The sequence below is a fragment of the Aulonocara stuartgranti genome (genome assembly GCF_965226115.1).
Source record: "Aulonocara stuartgranti genome assembly, chromosome: 5".
In the NCBI taxonomy this organism is placed as follows: domain Eukaryota; kingdom Metazoa; phylum Chordata; class Actinopteri; order Cichliformes; family Cichlidae; genus Aulonocara; species Aulonocara stuartgranti.
In genome coordinates, this window is record NC_138943.1 from 10,487,259 (window position 1) to 10,496,971 (window position 9,713).

The 9,713-nt window shown below is 37.8% G+C and overlaps 1 long non-coding RNA gene across 1 annotated transcript; it reads left to right on the forward strand.

The window, feature by feature from the left end:
* Nucleotides 1–73: 73 nt before the first annotated feature.
* On the forward strand, nucleotides 74–5,942 carry LOC309706013. The gene is made up of 4 exons (XR_014276658.1): nucleotides 74–157; nucleotides 4,397–4,493; nucleotides 5,168–5,237; nucleotides 5,408–5,942. It is a non-coding gene; the product is annotated as an uncharacterized lncRNA (long non-coding RNA).
* The last annotated feature ends 3,771 nt before the right edge of the window (nucleotides 5,943–9,713 follow it).

The following is a 9,713-nucleotide window of genomic DNA, read 5'->3' on the forward strand; positions in this document are numbered from 1 at the left end:
TCATCTAGCGGGGGCGGGGTTTCGATGTTGCAATCCTGTATCGAGCAGTCGTCAGAAAATAGACGGTTGGCATGGCAGAGCGGTGACTGATTAAAGGAAAGACCTCGACAAAGTTTGACCCATTAGAGCAGCTAAATGAGATCCCAACAAACTAGAGGTGGGGAAATGTTTTTGAGTAGTACAATATGGAAGGCGCAGAGTGAAATTTGGGTATACGTAACTTTAATAAACCGGTTTGAAATGGATCATATGAAGAACAAATAGTTTATTTTATTTATAATAAATGTGCACTCGTGCATTCAGTTCTTCTGTTGCATGAAATGTTTAATCTGCTTCATATCAGCAGCTGGTAAGCATTTTGGGGTTCAGTGATGCCTCTTTATGAACCACACATTCCTGTGAGGCTCACATGACTTCACTAAAGTAAGTCAACATGTGGGGCACCGTCTCCATATGAGATTATATGGAGCAGGACAAACGCAGTGAGATAATCTAAACCATAGGTGTCAAACTTTGGCCCGCGGAGCCATACCAAATTACTATTAGAGCTGGCCTACTGGTATTATACAGCTAATATATATATTGTTTAGTATTAAGTTTTGCTTGTTCCATATTCAGTTTTTCAGCAAAACGTGTTTGAGTCCATAAGAAAAGATTCATTCTTATATCTGGAGGAATAAATATATTTCAATAAATATTAACGTTAGCCCGCGACTTTGTTCCAGTTTTGAATTTTGGCCCACTGTGTATTTGAGTTTGACACCCCTGATTTAAACTGCTAAAATTCTAAAAATCTGAAAGTAAAGAGGAGTTTTCAGCTTAAAGAGTCCAAAAAATCCCCCAAATGCTTCTAACAAATCTTCATTTTCAACCAATTGTTGTATTTGTTTGACTTTTTGGGGTAAGGTGGTTAACACTTCTGTCACACCACTCATTGTGAGGATGTATGTTCTCCCTGTGTGGGTTTCTTCAGAATGATTCAGCTTTCTCCCACTGTCTGAACGATTGTCTCTCTGTGTGTTTGTCCTGTGATGAACTGCTACTCTGCTTCACACCCTATAGCAGCTGGGATAGGCTCCAGCACTCCCTGGAAACCCTTAAGTTGGATAACTATTGCTTGTAAATGGCCAACTGATCAATAATTAAAACTTTATTAGTTTACATAAAACAATGTTTAAAAATCTTCATACACATCAAATAATTACTTTATGAGTAAGATATTAGTGTGTAGTATTTTACAGCAGATAAAGCGTACTATAGTGAGGGTTATTGGTGATCAGTGAACCTGTTCTTATCCCAAGGGCATCAGATACTGCCATTTACTGAACCCTGCTGTCATTTCAGAGACACCCACGGGGTTTCCTTTAGCATTTTTCCTGTGACTCATTTGTGGTGGCAATAGTGATACAGGTTTCACTACTAACTCATCAGGTTTTAACCCACACCATAGTCTTTCCCTAAACCTATTCAGACAGGGAGAGTAACTCGAGGTCACCAAAAAAGTGAAACCAAAACTAAAGAGTGAATAAAAGAGGACTCCAAGCTCACAAGCTTGTTTTGCGACGCTATCATTGCACTTCCCTAAATATCCGTTCTTTCAATCAAGTACTATAAATATCAGTTTCCATTCAAGCAATGCTTATAAATGAGCTACACAGTGTTAACCATTTACAGAGGTAAATATAATTTACAACTTTACAGTGACCCCTGCAAACAGATGTAAACCAATCACTAAACATTGTTATCAGTTAATTGTTTGTTAACATTAAATTATTAATAACCAGAATTTAATTAAGTATCAGTTTTCCATTAATACACTCACTGGAAAATTAGGTACATCTTGCCAGTACAGCTTTGAACCCCCTTGTGCTCTCAGAACTGTCTTAATTCTTCATGGCAAAGATTCAACAAGGTGCTGGAACCATTCCTTCGACATTTAGGTATGTCCGTATTCATAGCATCACACAGTTGCAAACATTAGTCAGGTGTATTTCCATGTGTACAATGAACACATTATCATGTTCAAGAAATCAGTCTGACAAGTTTTGAGATTTGTGACATGACGCGTCATCCTGCTGGATGCAGCCATCAGACCCTATAGGCATTAAAGGATGGACATGTTCAGCAACAGTACTCAGGTAGGCCATGGTGTTAAATGATGCTCGGGTCATAATAAGGGGCTCCAAGAAAATGTCCTTTACACCACCACCAGCAGATCCGTGCTTTCGTATTATTGCCAAATATTTGAGCCTACTATCTGTATGTTGCAGCAAAAAGACTCATCAGGCCAGAAAACATTTTTTTAATCTTTTACTTATTCTACTTCTGTGTGTGTTTTTTGTTGTGTTTTTTAATTTACTCTTATCTTCCTGTCAGTTCAAAGCAGTCTGGTCATTCACCCCTGAAGCCCTAGAAATGGCCGTGTAGGGGAATCCCAGACCAGCTCATCTGGCACCACCACCAAACACGCCTTGTTCAAAGTCACTAAAATCACATTTCGTCCCAATTCTTTTGCTCAGTTTGAACTTCATCAGGTCCTCTGGATCACGTCTACGTGCCTCAATTCATTGAGCTGCTGCCTTGTGTCTGATTTGTGTTAACAGGTACTCGAACAGGTGTAGCTAAAAAGTCAAAGGGGAGTATATTACATGTTACCTTTATTGTTCCTAAACTATTTTGTTGTGCTGTGGGTTGTTTATTATTTGTGACACCCACCTGGCCAACTTCTGTATTGCTATATTGGTCTCTGCTAATCAAAACAAAGTTATTCTGATTATAACTTTTAATCCTGAGACATTTCAGTCCTAATGAAAGTGACTTCTTCCAGCAGGAAGGATCACAAGATGTCCTTGAATGGCTTTAATGAAAAAGAAAATAGCAACATAGTCATTTCAGAGCTTTCTTTTTTATAACGCAAGTTACATCATTAGTGTCTACTTTCATAGTTTGAGTCACAGTTTCTAAATGCCTTTTACCAAAAGCTCCTTTTTATGCCAAAGTAGAAAGTATCTGGGGGTGTGATATTTGCAGATCATTTTGTGTCAAACCTCTTTGGTCTTATCCTGAAGAGAACAAGACATTTTCCAACTAATGTGAAAGGGAGGCAGCTCTCTGAAAAAGCAGGTGTTAACAAACTATTTTGAAAATATTGTAACAGCACTGATGTGACGTCAGAAGCTGCAATAGTCAGATTTCACAAAAGAGCCGCTTGTGTCATAAACACTGAAGATAACTTGTGAAATGTATGATTCAACAAAAAATGTATCACGTTGTTGAATAAGTTGCACAAAGCTAGTTACGAAAGGAAAGAATGCAATTTCATACAGAAACTCCTGATAAAAAGTAAAAATGATTTAAACTTTTATTAAACGGGGGAGTGAAGCTGCTTTATATTATGACTGTTTACCAATAAAAGAGCAGCTACTTCATATTTCATTATTTTGTGTTTCCTTAAATAAATGCTCATTGTCTATGAATTAACAGGAAGTGGCTACTCTTATCATGTAAGACTATAAAAAAATTTCACTGCTTGTGAAATCTGTGGCTTAATGTCTTTTTTTCACATTTAATCCAAACAGAGTATTATCGTTAGGTGCAAAATATGACTCATCACAAAAACAGTGAAAGGTTTTGTAGGAACTCTTTAAGTTTGTGTCTGTTCTTAAGTCACCTGGAAGTTTCTTCCACAGGCGAGAAGCAGTTACTAAAACTGAGACAAAAAGAGGACAAAAAACGTGAATAAAATGAACATTTTTTAGGAAAGCAGAAATGCAACATGTGTGTCAGACTGAGTGAACACAGTCTTTTCACTAGTGATGTACAGTTGTGATCAGAAGTTTACACACAATCATCATAGGCTTGAATATCATAGTAATTTGGGGCTTTTAATGGTTGAAATGTTCTTTTTCCAGAGTAGAATCACTGTAGAACCTTAAAGATAAGAATTCCATGTATAAGTTAGTTTATTTTGTATTTTCTCTAGTCTACACATGGTTAAAAACATGTTGGTTCAAATATGACATGAGTGATGAGAACTGGTAGTTTCTCTTTGCCAGCATAAAAAGTTCTTGTTTGATAGCACTCGTGAAATCGGCCAATACTCAGAGCAATGGGAAAATTCAAAGAACTCAGTGAAGATCCGCCAAGGAGAAATTCCCAGCTTGTTGTTTACAAAGGAAGAGCGGTCAAATATTAGCCCATTTAAATCCTGTCCGGAACCAACAGAACAGCTAAAAAACATTTCCATGAGATTTATGCCCATAAGTGTATGTAAACTTCTGATGAAGACCACAGAAAGGAAGGTTATTAATGATTTCCAGGGTTTTGACAGGCCTCCTTTGTCTATAAAAATGCACCAGTTTATCCCAAGTTAATGGCAGCTGCGCTGAACACACAGTTTCACAGAAAAGGGAACCTGAAGACTCCCCACCCCCTCCTGGTTCCGCAAAGCTAAAAGAATGAGAAGAATCCAGCTGTTTTGATAACCTATTCACGTAAGTTTTATGTCTTTGGAAATATTTTGAAAATTTATGCTAAGTCTTAACAGTAAAAAAAAAGAATCAGTAAATTTGTTAGGATGGAAAACTCATCATTTGCTGCTTGAAGAAAGTTATTAAACTTTCTATATTGCTGCTAAATTATAGACAATCCAACATTCATGTACAATGTTTAGATTGTTACAAACACAATCCCATTGTTTACATATGAAAACAATTCATTCTGATTCTGATTAACACCATCAACTAGCTAGGAGGTTTTCCTCTGGCACTCACAGACTAATCGCAATATTGTCTGTAATCTGGAGTCATTCAGACAGACTGCTGACCTGCACAGCTTCAGACACCTGTTGACCCCTCACCTTAATCTCCTTTCAGCCTGGAGCAATCAGACACTCAGCAGTTGCACTTGTTTGTGTCGGTTTGTCTGAGTCTGATTGTTTTTTCAGGCATTAAAACCTATGAAACACACCTCTCACCAGCACTGCACTGCACATGTGTGTATTATTGCAGCTCTCTGACATTTTCGGGTATATTTAGATCCATAAACAACCTGTCTGAGATGACAAATTATCATTCAGTGTTCTAACAATCCAACACAGTTTAAACACGTGAATTCAGCTTTGTTTACGTATCGTTTGGCTTTAATTAAATTTTTGTTTTGTTTCCAGTGACGTTCTCCTGTTTGATTTCAGCTGACATGCCTCAGCCCCTCCCCGCCTCGCCCAGATCTGCACACAGGTTAATGCAGTATATGCAGTAAATGACATTTTTCTTTATTAGTAACAGAATCCATTGAATTACAAAAATGTAATGTGAATCCCTTCACTTTTACACATTAAACAATGATTGCACCCTATACATGAATGTACTCAAGCTCATATTTTCTTTGTATTCTTTTTTTTCTTCAGTTACTGCAGATTTGTCAGCCCCAGCCATGACCTAAATCTCCGATTCACAACACACGGAGGCAGTGGTGTTTCATCATGTTTACGCCAAATTTTGACTCTGCCATGCAAATGCTGCAGCAGAAATCCAGATTTCTCACACTGCACAACATTTTTCCAACCTTCAGTTGTCCAATTTTAGTGAGCCTATACAAATTATAGTTTCAGTTTCCCATTCTTAGCAGACAGGAGTTGCATCTGTGGCATTTGTCACACGCTGCTGAAGCTCATCTGCTTTAGAAGATCAGCAGTTTCTAAAACATTGGCATCATCAACCATGCAACGTTCAGTGTGACTAAAAATCACCTTTCTTCCTAATTCACATGCTTGGTTGTATTGACCATGTCCACATGCCTAAATAAGCAGCTGAACGGGTGTACCTAATAAAGGGACAAAAGTAAGCGTGGACAAACAAACTATCACTCCAGCAAACAAAATTAAAGTTAAATGGAAAAAGTCAAAAAGAAGTTTATGATTTAAAATAATTTTATTTTAAAAAAAATCATATTTATGTGTAAAATCTTTTCTTTTTTGTTTACAAATATATACATTTTTATTTCACTTTAGGAGAAAAATAAAACAGCGTCTACTCGAATGAATGTCGTTACTCAGCACAGGTAATATGTATCTCAGCACAGAATAGAAATGCGGAAACTCTGCTCCTGATTTGTTTGACTTAGAGTGCCTGAGCTTTATATTATGTTCAGTTGAACTTTAGGAGTCATTTTTACACATAATGAGGGCTGTGGGTATTATACAGCATCTCAGATAGGAAGAACAGAAGGAGCAGCATGTGTGTATGGACCTGTGGGCAAACTTGTCCTTTAATCCTCACAGTAATCACAGACAGACACCAGCTGCTCCACAGGAAATGAGATCCCATCCTTGTTAAGTAGATTTCCCATGTGTGGTGACCTGTCACCTCTGAGTATATGCAGCTCTGCTCTGATTGGACAGATTTCAAGTGACAGGTAAAGAGAATGAGTGACCTGGTTATATACACATGCGCACACACACACACACACATAGCAGGTTATCTCCACATGGTTAGCGTGTTTTTATGCCACATGATGAAATATTGAAGAAACAGAGGAATGTGTGTGTCTGATGTGTGTGTGTTAAACTTTACTGTCTCTTTCATAACCGACGTGATGAAATCAGAGGCCAAGTGTCTGACTCAACTACGGCCTGCCACAAGAACACACACAGACCGAGAACAACACTCCACAGCATGCACAAACTCGCACACGCAGAGACACACACTCATTTAAAACACACACATTTGTTCTCTTTTCTGACACACACCGTCCTTAGTCTCTGGATTACCACCTGTCTAACACCTGTGCTGCTGTGACACTGATATTTTGATCTCCAGCTGACTAAAGCTGCAGTCAAGCTGTCTGTGTATTATAGCTTTCAATCGACTTCCTGTATTTGGACCCGCTGCTGGTCTCTGCTTTGTTCTGGTGGTCTCTCTCTCTCTCTGTGTCTGTCTCTCCCTCTCTGTGTTTCGCTTCAGGGCATCCTGATCTGTTGAGCCTCAGGGAAACACACTGAGTTTAAAATTTGGCTAACAGTGGGAGCTTTTAAAGACCGTTAAAGCCCTGAGGTGGTTAGACAATAAAACACCCTTGAGCGTATTCTTCGCCTGGGACCTGTTCGCTCTGTGGTCTGTGCTAAGTGCTGCATAAATCAATTGATAGCTGATTTTTTTTCCACAGTAGTGTTTCCTATTGGCTATATTTAAGAGCTACATGAATATTATAGGTGTACTTTCATGTATTACAACTAGGCCACTTGGTGCCACCACATCTAAGTGCAATATAACAGGTTTTGTTCATTACATAATCAACTGTTTACATGCATTTATGGTCTCTCACTTTTAAAACTCACAGCAATAAACAGTATATAACCTTTCTTTTTAGGGACTGTATATCACTGTAGGCCTGATGTTTTGTTTTGTTTTTTCCAATTAATGTTGCTATTGTGTCTGTATTATACTCTCCACCTACATTTAGGCAAATGTCTATGAGATCTATAGACTGTATTTGAAAGATGGATGTAGCCACCATGACATCATCAGGCTTTGTAATGCCTCCAGTTGAGTGCTTTGAATGTTGCTCTTGACAACTGATGACCATAAAGTAACAACTTATTAAAACATAAAGCATACGCTGCTTTATGCACTTTTTTTGACTCTAAAAGCATCAAGTTACCAGCAAATTAACCTCATCCTACATTCAAGGTTTGAATTGAAACTACTATCTGAAACAAAAAAGTGTTTAGCAAGCTCACAAGTTTGTTTTTTTGCAACCAGAGGAGTCCCTTGCCATGGCCATCATTTATATACAGTCTATGGAAGACAAAACTGCAATCCCCTGCAGTTCACAAATAAACAAACAAATAAAAATGGATTTCTGTATAAATAATTTTGACTGTGAATCTGTCTCAAAGTAAAAGCAGAATCCATTTTAGTGAGTGGAGGTCTAGGATGTCCTTCTGTACAGAGTGATTTTAAATGCGTTCTCCATTTAGTACAGATAGTAGATGGTTTTCCATTTAGTGCATGCTGGTGCTGGAGAGGTGGCAGCAAATCAGATTTTCAAGCACATGAAAGCTTTTTCGTCCTTTTTTAACAATTTTTACTGGCTTTGTGGAAAGTTGAGCCTTTGGTCACCCAAGCGATGCTTTTTCTTCCAGTTAAGTTTGCAGAGTTCATAGTTCATAGTTGTGGTTACATAGTTGCTACTTTCATCTAAGCACATTACAAGTCCCATTCTTTTTAGCAAAACTTTTCTCTTACACTGTTCACCACAGGATGGTCCTGCCTTTTTTCTTCTGTGTTATGTTATAGAAATGGCCATTTGATCAGACTGTAAACATTTATTAAAAAGCTGCAGGGAGCTAGTTTCTGGACTCCCCTGACTCTATACCACAGCTGGAGAGTGCAAAGTTAGCACTCCATGAACGCAATAAGTAATTTTTAGACTTTGCAATAAAGAAAATGATTCATCCAGAAATGAACAGCACTGTGACCGTGACTCAGAGCTGTGAAGTCCGGGCACTTCACTATAAAATGTACTGTAAACAACAGTATGGCACGATCAACTTTGTCTATTTAAAGGACTGAAGAAGTATTTTAATGAGCAGATGAGCATAAAAAATTCAGTTTCATGGATTTCTTGATGATTGAGAAACAATTACAAAAGTTCCTATAAACAGCTGAATTACATTTGCAGACTGATCTGTTTTGGGTTTTCCTGCTTTATGAAATATTGTTTAGGTGCTAATAGGCTACATAAACTTTAATAGACTTGTTTCTAAAATTAATCTGTGTGTGATTTCATATTAGAATACATTAACAGGATTTTTTTTTAAATGAATGGAATTTGCATGGATGGCAGCAGAAAAAAAAAGTTAAAAATGAAAAAATAAAAATAAATGAAAGATTTAATAGGCATGAGCTGAACTTTCATTATGAAATGCTGATCTGATAGCAAATCAGCAATTCTGGACAAGTTTACAAAACCCATGAAAGCCTACGTATTTATTCAATAGTGAACACAGTGAATAAATATTAAAGACATTTCCACATATTGAAAATTACTTACAGCAGGATTTTAGATTTTTCTTATGCTATCATATGCCATTGATAAGCCCTCGTTAAAATATGTTACTTCTTTAAGAGTTCATATCCAAGCACAAGACCCCTGTGCTTCTTCTGTTATTTAGAAACTGATTTTGGCACCTCTAAATGAAAGACAACCATTGTTGCTGCACAAGAAGGGACGATCACTTCAAAGTACTCTTCGCAATGAAAAGCAACTAAAGCCTTCAAAGTATGATCCCTCAGATTATTAAAATCACCATAGCCTCATTACAGTACATATTATTCCTATCAGTTATAATTGTTGTGCTTTTCCTTTGATTCTTTTTGTAGAGTGAGACCTGATCTTGTCTCAGCCTCCTTTGTAATCCCCACACACACATACACACACAGAGGTCACCAGGGATGATGCAAAACTGAGATAAGAAGACACTTAAATACTGTATGGATGCATGTGTGTGTGTGTTGGGGGTGTAGTTCTGTATAAACAGTCTCTCACACACACACACACACACACACACACACAGAGGCCAGCCTGGGATTGTCTCTGTGATGAAACCAGCGGTAATGTCTGCTGTTGGCATGACGACTCCATCCTCTGTGACATGACTGTGTGTGCACATGTGAAGTTGTGTTTTAAGAAGGTATCTGAACTTTGACCTC